The 20,390-nt window shown below is 45.8% G+C and overlaps 1 long non-coding RNA gene across 1 annotated transcript; it reads left to right on the top strand.

Moving 5' to 3' along the window:
• The first annotated feature begins 5,196 nt into the window (after positions 1-5,196).
• LOC131830539 (uncharacterized) lies at positions 5,197-19,679 on the top strand. Its single transcript, XR_009353204.1, has 4 exons — positions 5,197-5,576; positions 6,460-7,337; positions 15,848-16,126; positions 16,369-19,679. It is a non-coding gene; the product is annotated as an uncharacterized LOC131830539 (long non-coding RNA).
• Positions 19,680-20,390: the final 711 nt, after the last annotated feature.

Genomic DNA, 20,390 nt, shown 5'->3' with positions numbered 1-20,390 from the left:
GATAAGCCCCTTTTAATGTGGGGTGAGGTGGTTTTCCGCAGACATTGCTGCATCGAGCTGACACTGGATACTGTGCAGGGCGACGGGGCTAGGATTCCCTGCTTGTCCAGAACTGTCTCTTCTGAATGGGTCTGTCTCTCACTTTCTCTAAAAATAGATTGGTTCTAGCCCATTAAAATAAAATAAAATAAAATAAAATAAAATAAAATAAAACCTGCCAAAAGATTGAACTGTAAAACCACCATGCTCATCATTTCTGGAGACCAAACTTGGATTACGAAATTCACATCCTTAGTGATTTTAGGAACCTGAACCACCCTCTGAGATTCTCTGATGTTAAATGTGGGGACAAGAGTCAGTTGTACCTACTGGCTGCCTTTAAAACAGGTCAGAGACATGCAGGGTCTGTCCTGCAGGAAGGGGGACAATCACCTCTTCTTACATCATCCTTCTAGCTGGCTTGCAGAGTAGGCCTGTCCTCCAAGACCTTCCTCCAGAGCTGAAAGAGAGAAATTCCTTTGCGTTTCTCATTTCCAGCAGAAGTGTTCCTGCTCTCCAAGTGGCAGAGGAAACATGGTTTATGCTCTTTAGGAAAGAGGTAAGATGCATGATGTATCTGGATTCCTTAAGCAGTGCCAGGAAGCACTTTCTGGGCACAGAGTCCCCCTAAGGAGCCGGCCAGCTCCCGTACACACCCTATTTCCAGCAGATCAGCCCTTCAGGCAATTTACTACTTCCCCGTTGTAATTCACTTAAGTTTTTTTTTTTCCCTTTTTTTTTTTTTGAGATGTTTTCTTCTTCTGCCCAATGGCCCTTTTTAAGGTTCTCTTCATAGTTCCCTCTGTAAACAAATTTGTTTAAAAAAAAAGAAAGAAAGAGAGAGAGAGAGAGAAAAAGAAAAAATAAACCAAAAAAAAAAAAAAAAAGGAAAGAAAAAACAAAAACAAAAGACATAGACCAACAGCTGATTAGCATCCAGCAAACAGATTTACAATTGATAAAATTGTGACAATGAACAAACACACAGAGTTTGGATTTTTTTTCCTTATGGCCCACACACCCCAATGTCTACTTATTTAAGTGTGGTAGATCTTGCTCTTGGCTTTGGCGATTGTCTAGAACCAATACAGAACGTGATGGAAGGAAGGCCATTGGGTGTTGGGCTCCAGGCCAGCACCAAGAGTGTAGACACAGGGAGCTCAGGAATCGGCCTCCCTAAGTCAAGATACACATTCCCTCTTAATCATTTAAGTTTCCACCAAGGCAGCACTCAAAGAGGAGCTTTGTTGTTTTTAATGATCCCAATTATTCCCTCTGCATGGGGCCCTGGGGTTCCCCCAGCCCCGTGCTGGGAAAGCATGGTTGCTTCCAGTGTAGGAGTGGGGGTTTCAGCACTTGTGTGACAAAAGGCTTGCTGCCTGGTCACCCGGGCCACAGGGCAGGGACTGGACGAAATTCACGGCTCGGCGGAAGCATTTGGTGATGACTCAGATGTGGCTTCGATGTACGTGTTAACAAATGCGATCAGCGACTCAGAACGGAAGTGTCTCAATAAATGCACCAGCCCGGGGTGAGGAAAGGGCAGGCGAGGGAGCCTGAGTCATTCTGTAGGCGGCCCAGGTCCTGGAGACAAGTTCTGGGAAGGGACAGGGTGACAGTTTGCTTCCACTGTGGAAGGAAGAGAAGGGGCATCACTGGCTTGGTCACAGGAGAGGAATGTCGCAGGGAGATGCATCTTAGCCTGGGGCCCGGGAAGCAGACAGTCAGGCTTTTGTGTCCTCTTGGGTTGGCCAAGGAGGCTGGCTGCCTGCGAGGGATGGGGCCCTCATACGAGGCGTGGAATCTGCATGCTGGTGTCCCTCTCCCCTCACCCCACAGGTCCTGTTAGAATGGTGTCTTTCTGTGCCAGGTTCCAGTTCTGAACTGGAGACCCCGATATTGTGGACCCTGGTGAGCCGGTATCCCTTTCCTCAGACTCTCCTCCACCACCCACCGTAGGGCCCCAACCCCAGGGAGGGCCTGGCTTCCAGCTCTTCCCTTCCAGCCGCATCACCTGGAAAACACCAGGCAGCCCCTTGGACCTCAGCAATCCAAGGACAGGGGTGTATCCTCCCAGTCAAGATGTTTTAGGCCTCAATGCACTAGTAACCCAGGAGAGGGGTTTTGTAAATTAAAAGCACATCTGTTAGATGATACCGTTATTACTACAGGCCTCGGGAACTGGAGACTCGTGCTGCACTCTGAAGACGGCCTCGTGGAAGCATGATTCTGCTTCTATCTCGGTTCTCAAAGCTTGCCCGTAGATTTCCTAGGGAAGGGAGACAGGCAGGTTTCTTTTAGTGATGACAAGTGGCATCAAAATGATTTGTTACCAAATTCCAAGTGTAAGTGCAGACACAGGACTCCCCTTCCCTCACCCACAAGTGGTAGCAAGGGGACGGCCATTCAGAAAGTCAGAGATAATCAGTGTGGCTTCTGTCAAGGGGCAGCCCCCCCCCCCGCTCCTCTCAGAGGGCTGCCCCTTTACTTGCAGAAACACAGACTGGGGATGCCGTTGACTTCAGTCTGTTGCTGGCGGCCGGCTGTTGGCCACGTGCGACAGTAGCTTTCAGGTGGATGGGAAGAAGGGTCATCTTCAGCTCTCAGACAACCCACAGCTAATGCTTCCCACCCAGCAGGGAAGTATGGGGACATGGCCTGAAGGTCACTGCGCGTCAGTGGTTCGGTATATCCTGGGCCAGGATGCCGTTGGGAAGAAGGCAGACATGCCCAGGTGATCAGGGGACAACCAGGGTCAGGGAGATCAGGGATCTTCCAGGAGACATGCAAGGGGGGCCTGTGATGCACATTTATTCACTCAATGGCTCCTGAGAGCCTGGGATGGGCCGTGGGAAGTACTAAGGTTACAGCAATGAAAAAGATCCAAATGGTCTCTGTATCCTAAGAGCATATCCACTACTACATATTCAGATATTAATCATATAATGTCATGATCCATTCTGTAATTTTGGTAAATTATACTATAAACGTCAGTGAAAGTTCACCATGGTCCTTTGCTGAGTCCTGATCTACAGCTTTCAGGGAGTTTTCACCCTGGTGGGTGCTTCTTCCTGGCTGAGCAGTCAAATCTTGCCCAGATATAGTCAGGGAAAGGCTGATTTCTAATCATCGATTACCCCAAATCTCAGCAGCTTCCAACAATATAAATGTTTGCTTCCCACTTTTGTTGCAGTTGAGTATTGGCAGGTAGAGCAGAGAAGACTTCTCAGCGCCAGCTTCCAGATCCAGAACATTCTACCCTGTGGCTCTGTGTACTCCACCAGCTGCATGGAGAAGGCAAAACATGGAGACGCCGGGTAGATGTAGGTGCTACTGTTCACCAGCACTCTACCCATTCCACTGGCCCATCTGGTGACGCGTCTCCACTGAGAAGTAACAGGGATTGGAAAATGGGGCTAGTGGTGTGCCCAAGAGGGTGAAGGAACATGGCCACTGGCCACCCTGGGCCTTTGGCACCTCTCTTTTCAGTAGTGTGTGTGGCTAGGATGGCATGGTTGACAACAGTGCCGTTGACTGTTGGTTTGTCAACCCAGAAACACTCGTACCTGTGGCTGACAGTCAGCCGCACTCCACTTTGTCTCCTTTGCGAAATTAGCTGGTCATTATTTTCTAAGGAGTAGCCTCGCCCTATAGTTTACTGGGGTTACACGTTAGCATTATTTTTTATTTTAATTTTTTGGTCAAAGGCTAAAGTATGTGCAGAGGAGAAAAAGTAAGACTTTCTGAACAAGAAGATCCTGTGCCATGGGGCTGAGATGCCTGCTTGGAGGTTTATTTTGAGACTCAATGAAATGAGTAAGACAGAGTGCATTGTAGCTGCTCAGTAAACATTACGTTCATTTTCGATGATTTAATAGGAACTTTCACAGACAGGTGCTTAAGGAAAACACATTAGCAAGCCAACCCGGCTGGAAATGAAAATCGTCCACATTATTCTATTTCATGAGTGGCAGGAGCTAAAAGAGATGTTTTGAGCTGCCGAATAGGGATACAAGCCTGATAATTGACAATTGCCCAGAAATTGTTTTCCTGACTCTGCTGCAGGATTGCTGGGCCCTGTGTGCCGAGATGAGAAGACACCATCCAGCCCACTCTGGGGTCCTAGTCTGGGGAGGGCAGAAGCTTCCGAGGGGCCTTCCCTGAGGCTGCCGAAGTGGCCTGTTTCAACTGTGATGCCCAGGCAGCTCTCCCCACATGCCATCCGGCTGTCTCTGCGGGGATGTGAATTTTTTCATTCACTCGCTCAGTTATCAGTGGAAACATCATTCTGCGCACAGTAGCACCTCTGGAAATTTCTGGTTGTTTTTTGAATTTTAAGTCTCTTCCTCTGTGGACAAAAGCAGGCTTAGAGATACTAATAATGAGACCTCACAGGGCTGGTGCGAGGTCAAACGTGACACGGTGGGTAGAAGTCCTTCCGCAAACAGCAGAGCAGCCTACGTAAGCTGTAACTTTCAGTGTTGTAGAACAAGTCATTCTGAAACATACTTTTCATTAATGTCACCTTCAGTCAAAACAAACCAATAAATACAAAATATTTTACCACAATCAAATGGGTGGTGGTGGGGGGTGGCAAACATTCTTGCTGTTAAGATGTTAAGGCACTTGCCAAACAGTCTTTTTCCAGGCCTTTCTAGAACTTTCTAATTTCTAGATGTTTTTTTGCCTGCTTTGGAGCTTAAAATATTGATGTTCCTGTTGATCTTGACCACACATACTGCCTGATGGATGACTTTAATTATTAATGAATTGTTTGTGTCCGCTGATTAGACCCCAAACTGTTTATTTTTAAACTCTGCAATTGTTTTATTTAGAAAATCAGGGGGAGGGGGTATTTGGAAATGAAGTGCCGAGGTTCGATGCTGATAAAGCTACATCTCCGAAAGACAGATGAAACAAAAAGAGAGAAGCATAAAGATAGTTAAGAACAAAGCTTACTGAATTCCAAACACCTAAGGCAAGTCTGGCTTTAATTTTTGAACCATCCAATTAATGTTTTTCTACTCTCCACCTTGAGCTTTTTACAAGCAGACCAGGATTCTGTACCTAAGCAGGCGGTAATCCAATGTGTACTTTGCGGAGTGCAAGGCATTGTTTCGGGAGTAAATGGGAGGGTGGCGCATACATCAGAATGCCAAGTGCCTTCTTGCGAGAGGGCAAGAAAGTTTTCTTTCCTCCTTTGCCCTTACATTTTTGATTAAGTGGTACTTGCTTCAGTTCAAGATATCTTGTGGACAACGGAGGCAGAGGCCGATTATTCCACAGTCTTCTCAGGAACGATACATTCTGCTAATCCCAGCCCTTATTAGGCTACTCCTTACAAAGCTGATGCCCTGTCTCCTGAGCACGATCCCCCGCCCAGTCGGTCATCTCCGAAGGCCGGAAGCAGATATCCTGCACCAGCCGCCCTTGACCTGTCCTTGGGAGGAGAGCCACTGCTGACCTTGAGGGGGAAGACCTGCTACAGAGAATCGGACTAGCTCACAAGCTGCAGTTGCCTCATGGGTGCATTCTTGGTGTGTATTTCCTTGGATATATTTGTGTTTTCCGAACCCTCAGTAGCAGCAGTGCTCCTGGGCTCAGAGAGAGAAAAGAGTGAGACTGGCTCTCAGGGGTCAGCCTTCCTCCGCGTGCCTCCCTTGCAGCTCTCAAACAGGAAGGAAGAAAGAAAGAACGAGCGAAGGAAAGAAAGAAAGAAAGAAGGAAAGGAAGGAAGGAAACGGGAAAAAGAAAGAGAGAGCGAAGCGGGAACGCCTAACTCCCTATACTGAGCCACTCACCTATTCTCCCACACCCCCTCCCACGGAAGGATCTGGGGCTTGGATTCTGAGAGCAGCCGGCCCCCGGAGCCCAGCCCGCCCCTGCCCAGCCCTGCCCGAGTGACAGCAGCGCTCTTCGGGGCAAGCTGGCAGAGCTGGGCCGGGGGTGGGGAGCAGAAGCTGCCAGCCTTCTTTGCAATTCAGATGGTAATGTTCTCCTGGGCTTGTGTACCATCTGCTGGGCACTCAGACATTTCTCTATTTGGTCATTAATTAATGTCCTAACCACCAAGCCACACCAAACGTGCAGAACTGGAATTTCTGAGACACTTGTTTACTAAGTCAGTACAACCACATTTCTCTCAAAAAGCTGAGACTTTTTCCTATTTCAGAATGGCCTTCTGCTGCCCATTTGATTTTGTTAAGACACGTTTTTATGTCATAAACTCACTTCGTTTCATTGCTCAGAGGTTAGTCGAAGGAGTAACATCCGAATGTTTACTTTCAGTGTTTTCCCTAAAAAGTGGCATCGGTTCTGAGGACCTCAAAGGTCTCTTTCATTCCTTTAACAAACTGCCGGTGATATTTGAGGCTTAAGGCATGAAGACGAATGACCTTAGATTTTCTCCTGCCTTTCCAGGTCAGAGACTGAGTCGCCGTCTTGGACACGTCCCCTGAAAAGTTGATCGGTCAAGACTTGCAGGTGCTGTTTGAACTCACCATGCGACGAGTCTCAAGGCATCTCTATATTTGAGTTTCTCTCTCTGAGACAGAATTGGGGATAAGTGGCCTCTGAGGACCCTTCCCACCAAAGATCGTCAAGATTCTCAATGCGCTGCTGCTGCCGCCGAGGGGTGGGGAGCGTTAGCAGGAAAAGATGAAATGAGGGTCTGAGGGTGGAGCCCTGTGGACAGGATTAGTGGCTTTTTCAGAGTCAGGAGAGAGTTTGCTTCCTCTCTCATTCCCTCTGCCACGTGAGGACACAGCAGGCAGACAGTGGTCTGCAAGCCAGGAAAAGGCTCTCACCAGAGACCGACCACACTGTACCTTGATCTTGGACTTCCAGCTTCCAGAACTGTAAGAAGTTCCAACGGCCACCCAGGCTGTCGTACTTTGTTACAGAAGCCTGAACGGATAAAGAGTCTGAGACGGCATGAAATCAAACATGTCCGGGAGGCTGGGCCTTGTGCTGGCCAGAGAAAGGCTAGGAGGCTGGTCTCTGTAGGTGCCAGCAAGACCACTCAGCTCTCCTGGCGGAACTGACCAGCCCGCCAATGAGCAGAGTCCAATCATCAGCCCATAATGTGACTACGGAAGGAGCCGGTAGCTTCCCGGTCCATCTGGGTGCTATCCCAGGAGACCATTGAGTGGAATCTCTTGGCCAGTGGGACTAGAAGCATCCCAGGCATCCTTGCTTCATTAAGCTGAAAACCACCAGGCTCTTGTGAGGGCATCTGTGTAGGGCGCTGGCCCAAAATGAAGCCACTACTTCGCAGAGTGTTTGCTGTGATTCAGGAGGTGACGCCTTCCTACCTCTGTTTCTTTGATTTGGAAAAGTCAGACAATCCAATTAATTGTGTTATTGTGGACTCAGTGGTTTTTTTTTTGTTTGTTTGTTTGTTTTTGTTTTGTTTTGTTTTGTTTTGTTTTTGTTTTTGTTTTAGGTTTTTATTTATTTATTTGAGGGAGAGAGAGTGAGAGAGAGCATGAGAGGGGAGAGGTCAGAGGGAGAAGTTGACTCCCCAGTGGAGCTGGGAGCCCTATGTGGGACTCGATCCCGGGACTCCAGGATCATGACCTGAGCTGAAGGCAGTTGCTTAACCAGCTGAGCCACCCAGGTGCCCAACTCAGTGTTTTTATATTCCACAGGCTTTCTTATCCTAGTGGACAGCCCTCAAATCAGAATTTGAATTTCGGGTCTCAGACATCCTGGGACTGAATGACCTGATGTCCTATTGTCCTATTGTTGTGGCACTGATGCTGGGTCCTCCTGGTCCCCCAAGTTTAGTGCTTTCAGAAGTGCCTCTAGATGGCCACTGTTGTTATGGTGAACATGGGCAGCGATGCCGTGGGACCTCACAGACGGTGACCTCACTAGGTGGGAGAAGGTGGGGGGGCAGAAGGAGTCCCGAAGCAGAGACCCAGTTGTGACGGGCCCTCTTCCCATGGGAAGCTGGGTTTCTGAGGGGCCTCCTCATATGGCAGCTGCAGGACGTGAGGCTAAGTGGCCTGACAGGTGGAGAGGAAGGCAGGTGGACGCAGCTTCTGGGGCAGCCACGAGCCCGACGCCTGGAAGGTTCAATCCCGGGAAGGGACGGTGGGGTGCTGTTGAGGCCGGGGCTGAGGCCAGGCCCAGGCAAGACAGGGCTTGACCTGAGCAGGCAGGAAGCCCCCAGCTAAAATGTCAGTTTCCTCGTCCATCCTTCCTCTTACGCCTTTTCATCATTTCATGCTCTGTCTGTCAGTCTGTCACCGTAAAACATGGGCTCCGTCATTCCTTCGGGAGGGCACCCCCGGGGGAGCCCAGCTGCACCCTCTGGCCCCCGCCCCCGCCGCAGCTACTGTGGGGCCAGCCCTCCACTCTTTCTGGAGGGCTCAGCGAGGGAAGAACAGCCCAGACCCCCACCGTGGCAGCCTTGCACGCAGCCTGGGGGACGCTTCAGGGCACGACCTGTTGAGACGGCAGACGGGACTGACATGCCGAGGTTCGCAACAACAAGCCCCTAAACCGTTCTGAGCAGGAACACCTGTGTTCACCCTTTTGGGAAATTCTGTGCTCTAGGCAGCACTTTCTACAGGGTGTCACGCTCTGTGTGTGTGTACCCTACCCCCCAACTGCCTCCAAGCTGGTTAGGCAGGCAGAACATGAACTCCTCTACTGTCACCAACTGCACTAATTCAACCTGACACACACGGGCAAACAACACCCCACCCCCCACGCCCAGGAAACGCTAAAAAGAAAACAATACCCCAAAATACGTCCTCCTGGACAGCCTTTGACCTCCGTGTAGGCAAACCTTGGGGAGAAGCACCTATCATTAATGGCTTCAATCTATCAAAACACCCTCTTGATTGATAAACATGCCAGGTTTACATTATGATTACTGCATACAATTTTCTGTCACTGTTAATTTATTTGAAAGTCTTAACCTGGTAGGGTATGACACCAGCGGTATTTTATAATGAGAACTGCGGAAATAAATCATCCCCACCAAATAGTACAAAGAAAGCACTACCCAGTCTTTCAGTACACAGGGGCAGGAATCTAGACAGACTCACGGCGCAAGCAGGCAGAGAGAAACAGCCCCTGGGATGAACATCCCGGATCCGAGCCCCTTACAAGCTCTGGGAGTCAGCCGGACTCCTGCAGGTTTCTCATCCCAATCTGTCCAAGGACTTTGGAGGCCAGATTGCAAACCTCTCTTCGTCTGGGCAAAGCCCAGCCAAACCAAACCCCGAAGGCACAGCGAGGTGCCGTCTGGGGTCTGCGTCTGGCGTGGCCAGCACCTGAACTTGGAGCCCAGCCCCCTGAAGACAGGCCAGGAGGTCATCCGGCTTCTCCCAGACAGGTGGAGGCCGACAGGGGAGGGTCTGGAGGAGGATGCTTGGCTGTGCGGCTGCGGCCTCGCTCCACAACGGGGGGACGCGGAGGTGGCCGGGTGCAGCTCCCCGTGCAGGTGCAGGCCCGCCCTGGTCCGGCGCGACACCGCCTCCAGGAGGCCCCTCCTGGGTAGTTGGGGGACACCCAGACAATACTGAAAGCTTCCCAAATGAACTTTGCATAGAGACATTTTCATTCGCTGCCTCTGTCCTCATGCATATTAACGAATGGTGCGCGCGGCCTCATTTAATTCACTGATTTTACATTCGGATCACTTTCTCTTTTACAGCTATTTTTACCGGGCTTCATTAATCTTTGTTGAATACAATGGCATACATCTTTAATGCGGCCGCTGTCAAGGCGTATTTCAGCAAGGGCTGCGAACTGAATGACAGGGAGCAATATTAATAAATTTAACATAGACTGTATCAATTTTTAACAGAACGAATGTGGAAAGCTAAATGTATTATTTTTCGTTTAAATCATAGGGTTTATCACCGGTTAAGTAGCAGCGATTTTGCAGAAACTTGTGACGCACCATACAAATAGATTTACATCTCATTAATAAGTAAATTAGGCAAATGCCTTTCAAGTTCAGACAAGTACATAAGTGTAATCTCCATATTAAAGGAGTCGTCTTTGATAAACCACGGAGGAATCGTGGCGGCCAAGGACGTGCCGTGTTGCCAGGCCCGCTGCCTGGGCTGCAAACCCACCTTTAATTACGCTCCTTCATTACTAAAGAGATAAGTGTCTCTCCAGTTAAGGATCTATAAACGAACAGCATGCCGGCACCTCCCAAATCATTCTCCGGGAGCCATGAGAAGGTGGGGACAGTCATGAACGGGAAACGAATTATCACCTGTTCTTTCTCCTTCCCGGCCGTGGAATAACGGGCATATACTGACGCCGGCTCCCCTTACCTCTCTACAGGACAGTGTCCGTTCAGTTCAGGATGCTCTTTTGTTGAAGGCAGTCCAGGGGAGGGAGCTTAGGAAGGGGAGGAAAACAGCAACAGCAACAACAACAAAACACAAACAACTCTGATTTTTTTTTAATTTCTCTTCACAAATCCCCACAGAGATAATTTGCTCTAAAATGTAAACCCAGTGAGAACTTGCCTGTCTGTGTTAAATAAAAAGTTACGGTTGGCAGGAGGCATGTTTTTGCAGTAGCTTTAGCGATTATAGGAAATTACATGCAAAGCCAGAGTTCTGATCCTAAGTTAATTTATAATTGGAAAAAACTTATTAATTAGCTATGTCGCTCTAATTAAGAATTAGAAGAGTGTGCGCTAGGACATCAGTCAGTAGCCAACTGACAGGAGTTTCTGAAAGCCCAGAAGAGACAGCTGCTCAGCTTTCCCCACCGTCGCTTGCCTCTTCCGGGCGCTTGGCACACACAGATGCATGCCTGTCCTGTGCCGCTGAGCTCCAGGAAAGGGCCAGAGCGTCCTGAAGGCTGGCCACCCGGCGGCCGAGGGTCTGGCCAGGCACAGCGCCCTGTCCAGCTTCCACGTGACACCAGAAACTTCTAGACACATGCACGCACACACACGCACACACACCTATGAGCCTGTCCCATCACATATATATATATGATATATATATATATATATATATTTTTTTTTACCCTGCTTCTATTTTTGTTACCAAACTGGCTTTTCTTCCTCTGCATTTTCTTTTAAAACACTTTTTTTTTAAATTGTTTTCTCTTTACCCAACTATAGATACAAGAAAAGGATTAAATATTTAAGCACTTGTAAAGGTCAGGAGTTTTCTAAAAATACACGTTTAATTAAAACCAAAATTTTAGAATCTTTAATCCTGGGGCCTCCCCATGTTAGCGGCTGCTTCCTCCCGTGGATTTTGTATCTTCAATTGCAAACCCGGGACTGTAAAATGACTTTTTGTTCCGATTGGTTATTAAGACAGAAAATGAAACAAGAGCACAAACAACGGGATGAAAGCTACTGTCTACGTTAATTGTTCTCTAAAAAAGAAAAAGAAAAAAAGATTAATTTTTTTTATCCCAACCTAAACCTTTCCCCATCTGTAAGGGTCATTTTCCACGCACAGGTTTGCTTTCAATTAGGGCAGAACAAAAGCTCAAGTGGGCATTGGAGAGAATTCGTTTTCTTATTTGAATACCAAAAATGATGTCCCCCAGATAATGATGCTTTAAAAAAAAAAAAAAATCTCTGCATTAGCACATTTCTACCATTCTATTCCATTTGCTGGCAAAATACAAGATTCCTGATACACTTATCTTATGAGGTTAATGATCTTTTGTTGTCTGCTCTAAGCCTATTATTCATTTTAAATTAGAGGCAAAGTGGTGTGTTTAAAAGTAATTCAAATGGGAAGTAGTCTTTCTTTAAAATAAGGGGCTTTAATCCCTTTTCACAATCATTAGCCTGTACTTAGTTAAAAGAACTAGGTTGTGCGAGATAAGGAACAGCTTGCTTGCTGTTTTGGGTGTTGCCCCTAATGAAACTCTAGGGGCAAAGTGGAGGGAGCCCCTGCTTCCAGAAGCCCCCCGGGCACTTGGTGACTCCGTGGGTTTTCCGCAGAACTGGGGAGCTGCCCGGCAGGCCGCGTGTCAGGGAGAGTCACGATTTGGTGGAGTTTGCGACCAGTCTCCGTAAAGATCGCCCAATTTTGGAAGTTAAGCCCGAAGATTGAGGAGTTTCTCTGGAGAAGATTCAAATCTGCGTCCTGTGACTTTTCTAGTCTACGCCCAGGCGCAGAGGGTTCGAGAAGGCGCCCCGAAGCCGGTGGTCCCCTGCGGGAGCCCGCGGGAGGGGAAGACGCAGGCTCCCCAGGGACCTGGCGCGCGCTGTGCGGTCAGGAGGCCGATGGCCACAGGCGCCTGTCGCGCGGCTCAACCCTGCCCGTCGGCCGGGCCTCGCCTCGGACACCGGCGCCCTTCCCGGTCTGGGGACTCGCAGCCTCGCTGGACAGTCAGTCCGCGGGGCGTGGCCTCGCTGGACAGAGTCAGTCCGCGGGGCGTGGCCTCGCTGGACAGTGTCAGTCCGCGGGGCGTGGCCTCGCTGGACAGTGTCAGTCCGTGGGGCGTGGCCTCGCTGGACAGAGTCAGTCCGCGGGGCGTGGCCTCGGACACCGGCCGGTCACCCTGCGCCGGGCACCGGGCGAGACCGCGCGGCCGGCCCCCCGCTGCGCCAGGGCGCCCCAGCCCTCTGCGCCCGCAGGCTCTAGCACGAGGCCCGACACACAGTAGGTGTTGTACGGGCCAGTGCATGAAGGACGGGCCAGCAGGCGCGATGGGACGGCGGACACAGAAGCTGAACCAGTCTCTGCACCCACCCGCCCCTCGGAATCACCCGCTTCCCCCCCATTCAGCCTCCTCTGGGGGAGGGAGAGGCTCCTGCTTCCCTCGGGGCTCAGCTGCTGGGGCAGAGCCTCCGGGTGCTCCCGCCCAGCTCGGCCTCCTTCCCATGGGGAGCCTTTTAGCTCGGATGGTCTGCGGGAGGAGCTGACTCTTCGGGGTGGTCATGACCTCGTCTGCAAGAAGAGGGAGCTTCGGGGGCCCTTCGCCACCCACGGCCACCCACCGGAGCCCCGGCGTTCGCTGTCACGGCTGTTTGCTTGCATTGGGTAGGGGGTGCTAACCCAATGCAGTAAGTTCAGAAAAGCAAACAAATAAATAAATAATAAATAAGACAAAATGTGTAACTATTAGGAGAGGGAGAGCATATTTTTCATTATTGGCTAAAAAAAAAAGAGTTTATTTGGAAAATTTAAGAATTTTTAAAAAGTACTATAAATATTAATAGTAGATAACATAAATTAGATAATTATATATACAAATTCTAAATATATAAATTAGTACATAAATTAGATAGTATATGCTTTGGATAATATTACACTATATATATTAGAAATAATAAGATTTCAACAACATACATAATTTTAAGTAAATAAAATCAGTTGCTTTCTTACATGCCAGTGATAATCACTGAGATTATAATGGGTGATTATAGAATGGGTGTAAGATTCCACTGACAACAGGAAACCCGCTCTATAAACTACTTAGGAATAGTTCCCAAGAAATGCATGGGGAAAGTATATGAGGAAAACTATAAAAATCTAATAAGAGACATAAAATAAGACTTGAATCAATGGAGATGCAAATCATGTTTCCAGAAAGACTCAATATAGTAAAGACGGCAATTCTCTTCAGATTATTTTTTATGCTAAACATCATCCCTGCAAAATTCCAATGGGACTTTTTTGTGGGGTAGATTTTAGACATGGATAAAATTAGTTTAATGTAAAAGATAAACATGCAAGGGAGTCAGAATGTTTCTGAAAAACCCACATGAACAGTGAGGAAATGCCGACCATACCATATAGCAGACAAAATGTGGAATTACCGCAGCACAGTAACGGTGGGGATACAAAGAGATCAGAGAAGCGGAAGAAAGAATAAAAAAATTACCCAAGCATGCATGGCACTTCAGTGTGTGCTTGAAGGTGACATTTTAAATCCAGATGAAAAATAATAGTTTCACAGATACTGATGGGGCCAATAAGCTGGCGTTTGCATGGTGGGGACAGGGTGCCCTACACTGAGGTCCAGAGGTGAGAGGGTCCCTTTTATAGAACCGTCATTTTATTATTTTGAAAGTTTTCTCACACTTGGACTATGACTGTTGATTCCAAAGATGGGGCTTGCATATTTGCATTTGAGAATTTTCAAGCAGATGGCAGTAAAGAGTCTTGGTTGAAACACAAACTATTGTATTATGACAATTTTCCAGGATATGAAAGTCAAGCGCCTAGCTCCCACCTGGTAGGTATGTATCCTTCTGCTGAAGACAGAGGGAGTAAGATCGGGCTCAATGACTGAACGTGACTCCAGCCTCTGTATGCAACCACAGGTTTCTTCAAAGAGTAAATAAAATGAATAGATAAAATAAAACAGTAAACGAACAGTGACAACAAACCTCAGGGTCCTGGGTAAGAATTTGAACATTTCATGCTGTAGTTTATATGCTTTGCTGGTAATTTAATTTATCAAGTAATATTGCTGAGTTTCCAACTCAAACTACAAGTATTTCAGTATTCATGAATCGCTATATAATTACTAATATTTATTTTCTATTAATTTATTCTGTAAAAAAATTAATTTGTGCTGATGTTTACTATTAAGAAAAATAGTATTTAACTTATTTTTTTCCCTTTTATTATTTGCACGAGGGCACTCTATTGAAGCATCCTATTTCTCATAAGATACTACAATATTAAGTCCAGACATATTACAGCTTTCACATAAAAAACAGAGGCTCTACAGGAAATAGAGGATATAAATATATGACTTTGAGAAGGGAAGGTCTTCTAACCTTAATTCAAAGGGTAAAATAATTTTTAAAAAGTTGGACAGATGTAGGGAGGTAAGATAATATATTTGTAAATCACTTTTTAAAACTATAGTATTTAAGTATACAAGCAAAAAAAGAAGTAAAAAAAAAAAAAAAAAAAAAAAAAACAGAAGCAAAAATCTATAATGAAAATGCAGACCCGGGACAGGCTAGGGAATGCGTGTCCCAGAGAGCCCCGAGCAGTAGCCACAGCCTCACGGCGTGAAAGCTTCCTGCAGATCAGTTCAAACAGTTTGACACTTGGGTACAAAACAGTCAACGAAATGGGGGTGGAATTAAGCGAATGGGAAGACGATGACCGTCACTTGTCATCAGGAAATGAAAATTAACCGGAGATATCATTGTGGCTATTAGGATAAAAGAAATAGTTAAACTATGCAAAACTGGGAAAAAGCACGCTAAATCCAAACAAAACCCATATAGGATTGGATATGGGAGGAAATGGGTCTTGTTGACCGCCAGGAAGAAAGAAACTCACGCAGGTCCTGTCAAGAAATGGGAACTTGGAGACTGATGACAAGCAGGGACTTGGTCTCCCCAGGAAAGTTTCAGGTCTGCTTGGCTGAGCTTGTTTCAAATGCAGGTCCCTGGAACCCACCTCAGTGTACTGACCCTGGCTCCATGGGGATTGGGGGGCCATCTCTCATCTCTCGAAAATTCCCAGGTGGTACTAGTCCAGGGGTGAGCAGGAGCTGCTGTCAGATCCACACGATGACAGTCTTCCCACGAGCAGCACACCATGAGGAGTCCAACGTGCAGGAGGGATTAGAGCAGACCCAGGCCCTTGGGCTCCCCTAGAACCCGCACCACCTTGAACCCCTACACATCAGAGCTCATGCTTTGTAGCCATTCAAAGCCATACACACCTGGAAACCAGCCAAGGTCCAGTTGGCATAGGCCACCTGGAAAGGCTGAGAAACGCAAAAACAGCTATACAGATATGTGGGATTTCTTTTCTGCATCTTTTTATTATTTCACGGGTGGTGGTGGTGATAACTTTATTATTACTTATTTATTTTACAGCAAACAGGGAAGGGCAGAAGCAGAAGGAGAGAGAGAGAGAGAAAATCTCAAGCAGGATTCACGTTCACTCGGAGCCTGACTTGGGGCTCAGTCCCATGACCCTAAGATCTTGACCTCAGCGGAAGTCATGAGTCTGATGCTCAATCATCTCTGTGCCTTGATAACTTTTTCTTTTTTTAATTTTGGAAGAAAAATTTAAATAACAATGTATAAATTAACTACGATGGACATTGCAGACTGTGATAACACAGAAAATGCTATGGAAGATGGGGCACCTGGGTGGCTCAGTGGGTTAAGCCTCTGCCTTCGGTTCAGGTCATGATCTCAGGGTCCTGGGATCGAGTCCCGCATCGGGCTCTCTGCTCAGCAGGGAGCCTGCTTCCCTCTCTCTCTCTCTCTCTATCTCTGGCTGCCTCTCCGTCTACTTGTGATTTCTCTCTGTCAAATTAATAAATAAAATCTTTAAAAAAAATAAAAAAAAATAAAAAAAAAGAAAATGCTATGGAAGAGATTATGCTGAGTGAAATAAGCAGAGAGAGTCAATTATCATATGGTTTCACTTACTTGTGGAGCATAAGGAATAACATGGAGGACATGGGCAGATGGAGAAGAGAAGGGAATTGGGGGAAATGGAGGGGGATACAAACCATTTGAGACTGTGGACTCTGAGAAACAAACTGAGGGCTTTGGAGGGAGGTGTGAGGGGGTTGGGTGAGCCTGGTGGTGGGTACTCAGGAGGGCACAGATTGCATGGAGCACTGGGTATGGTGCATAAACGATGAGTCTTGGAACACTGAAAAAATAAAATTAAAAAATGAAAAAATAGAAAATGTTTGCTATCTACGTAATGAAAAAAGCTGAATTAAAATGTGTTTCTGTAGTTTGAGTGTGGCCGCTTAAACAAGGCCATATGATTTAGGGGATGTACAGCCCAGACAGATAGCCTATCAAGTACATCAAGGATTGGATCAAAAGCATGTAGATAGCATACGAAGTACATGAGATGTGTTTATTGAACTGGGGAATGGGTGGATAAGTAACTGATAAGTGTCCAGGAAAGACTGTAGGGAAGTATGGAAAACAATTTTGAGAAGGAAGCAGCAGATGAGTGATTTCAAAATTTTCACAACTCTTCTCTATTTTCCAAATTTACTTTAACAAGTTCATATTAATTTTTTTAAAATGATTAAATAGAATCTGATTATAAATCAGGCTTCCAGCTTTGGGTCCTGCAGGGACCTACAAGAGGTCCCAGAAGAGAAGACCAGATCCAGGACACAAAGCATTCTGCAAAACCGTGATCAGGATTCTTCCAGAGACACTGTCATGGGGGGAACAGAGGTGGGGGGGACTTGTAGACGAAAAGGGAGTAAAGCGACAGCCCCAACCAGAACCTAATGTGCAGCCCCAACCAGAACCTAATGTGCAGCCCCAACCAGAACCTAATGTGGGTCCAAATTGGGTCCTACTATAGGATATATAGGAGATATAGATCTCGAATATATTCTTGGGATAATTGGAAAAATCAGGCTTCAGTCTGGATATCGGTAGTATTATAAATGTATTTGTACGTTTTTCAGTGTAACACTGGCTATAGAGTAGAACATACTTCTTTGTAGGAGATATAGGTAGGTGTCTATAATCTAAATATCATGAGGCTTCCAGCCTCCAAACAGTTGAAAAATCTCAAATACAGAAAAAAAAAAATGTGTGTTTGAAAAGATACAGAGGGAGACAGCAAATATGGCCAAATGGTAGCAGTTGGTAGAACCGAACTGTAGTAAAAATAATTAAATAAAATAAATAAATGAATAAATAAATAAATAAAAGTATTTATTGCATGACTTTTTTTTGGCATTTCTATATGCTTTTAAGTTTTCATAAAAAAAACTTGGGAGAAGATTTTAAAGTAAATGGAGGTACATATAAATGTGTACACACAAACCTACACAGAGCTGTACAGGCACAGTCAGTCTCCTCTGCTCTCTGGGTGATAGGAAGAAGGATGGGCCCAGAAGCTGTGATGGAGTCACTCCAGGTAGCAGAGGGCTAAGGTCCTGCAGTCCATCCCATTTCCATGGTACCTGCCTCCTGGTCTCCTCTAGGCTGAGAGTCCCATCTGCTCACCAGAAGTTGCCTCCCCATTCAGAGCGGAGTTCATTCCTCGGATTTGTCCTGGCAAGGAGGAAACAGGAGAGGCTGGGTCTTGATCCCTACTCTGGGACAATCTTCAGAAACCAGGAAGGCATCCACAGACTCCCTGGCATTTATGACAGCACTTTCAGGAAGGGTCTCGTGGTGGTTTTCCATTCTTCTCCATAGCCTGCAGGGGAAACTCTGTGTGTGTGTGTGTGTGTGTGTGTGTGTGTGTTGGTGTGGGGGTCCTGGGAGAAAGGCAGGGTAACCACTCAAAGGAGAAACTGGTGGACTGGAACTCCATAAGACCCAAGGGAATCCCTAGGGAAGAGAGTACCATGGAAATGTGGTCATCTCAGGCAGGGGTTGGGGGGTGCTGACAGCAGAGAGAGGTGCCCCAGGTGTAGAGTGTACAGAAGGTCCCTGAGTTGTAGGGTGTACATGCTACACAGCAATGCTCAATCATCAGAGAATAATCAGAATAATTTAATTATAGGATATAATTACATACAGTCTTTTTTAAAGATGTAATTCACAGATCATAAAGTTCACCTGTTAACAGTGTGCGATTCAGTGTTTTCGGAGGTTTATGCAACCATCACCAACATCTAATTCCAGAATGTTGCCATCACTCCCCCTGAAAAAGCGTACCTATTACCAGCCACTCCCCATTTTCTCCTCCACCCAGCAATCACTAATCTTTCTCTCTGTTTGGATTTGCCTATTCTGGACATTTGAAACGAATGGAATCACACAGTATGTGGTCTTTTGGATCTTTCTTACTGGGTGTGAGCAGTCAGCATTCAAGCATGTTGTCATGTGTATCAGTACTTTGTTCCTTTGTCTGGATGAACAGATTACCTGTTGCTTATCCATTTGGCAGTTGATTGAAATTTGTGTCATTTCTAGTTTTTGTCTGTTATGTATCCTGTTGCTATGACCATTTGTGTAAATTGTGAGTTTGGATATATGTTTTCAATTCTCTTAGTGACATACTTCAGGGTGGTACTTCTTAGTCATTTGAGGACTTCTAGACTTTTCCAAAGTAGCTGCACCATTGACAATCCTGCCATCAATCAGTTTCTATATATTCTCAAAAACGCTTGTTATTTTCTCTCTTATAGCTATTCTAGTGGGTGTGAAGTAGTTTTGATTTGCAATATATATATATATTCTGTTGAAATCCTCTGCATATTTTTAGATTGGGCTATTTGCATTTTTGATTCTGTGAAATTCTTTGTATATTCTGGATACTACACACTTATGATTTGATTTTTTTTTCACATTCTGTGCATTGTCTTTCCAATTGTTCAGTAGTTTTCTTTGCACCATAAAAGTTGTTCATTTTGATGAAGTCAAATTTATGTGGGGTTTCCTGTGATTGCTTTTACTTAAGGTATCACATTTAAAAAACTATTGCCTAATCAGAGGAAATGAACCTATGTTCCCATCTAAAAGTTTTATAGCCTTAGCTCTTACATTTAAACCTTTGATCCATTTGAGTTAATTTCTGTATATGGTGTGAGGTAGGGGGTCAAACTTCTTTCTTTGCATGTAGAAATCTATTTGGAGCACCATTTGATGAAATATCTTGGCATTCTTGTTGAAAATCAATCAACAATAAATATTTGGTTTTATTGCTGGACACTTAAATCTATTCCACTAATCCATGTCTATTCTTTTTTTTTTTTTTTAATTTTATTTATTTGACACACACACGCACAGAGCAGGGGGTAGGGTAGAGGGAGAAACAGACTCTTTACCAAGCAGCGATCCCAACACAGGGCTCAATCCCAGGATCCTGGGATCATGACCTGAGCCAAATGCAGACATTTGACAGACTGAGTCATCCAGGCATCCCAGTATGTCCATTCTTAAATCTTTACCACATTGTCTTGATTGGCAGAGCTATATATTACATATTTAAACTGGCAAGTGTGAGTCTTCCAACTTAGTCCTTTTTTTCAAGATTGTTTTGACTATTGATGGTCCCTTGCATTTCCATATGAATTTAGGATCATCTTGTCAATTTCTGCAAAAACATTCGCTGGGATTTTAATAGGGATTGTATTGATTCCATAGATCAATTTGGGGAACATTGCCATTTTAACAATATTAAGTCTTCCAATTGGTCACCATGGAATTCTTTCCCTCTCTTTAGGCCTCCTTTAATGTTTAGGAATGATTTTTTTTTTTTTTTGTAGTTTCCTGTATAAGTTTTCTGTTTCTTTTGTTATATTTATACCTAAATGTTTTATTTATTTTTGATGTTATTATAAGTGGAATTGCTTTCTTAATTTTCTTTTCATGTTGCTTACCACCAATGTACAGCTACAACGGAAACTCTTCTATAAATCTTGCACTCCACAACTTGGCTGAACTCATTTATCGCCTTATTACTTTTCTA

This window comes from Mustela lutreola, chromosome 4 (assembly GCF_030435805.1).
Source record: "Mustela lutreola isolate mMusLut2 chromosome 4, mMusLut2.pri, whole genome shotgun sequence".
Taxonomy (NCBI): domain Eukaryota; kingdom Metazoa; phylum Chordata; class Mammalia; order Carnivora; family Mustelidae; genus Mustela; species Mustela lutreola.
The sequence above is the reverse complement of the archived record's forward strand: the minus strand, read 5'-3'. Positions and strand labels throughout refer to the sequence as shown.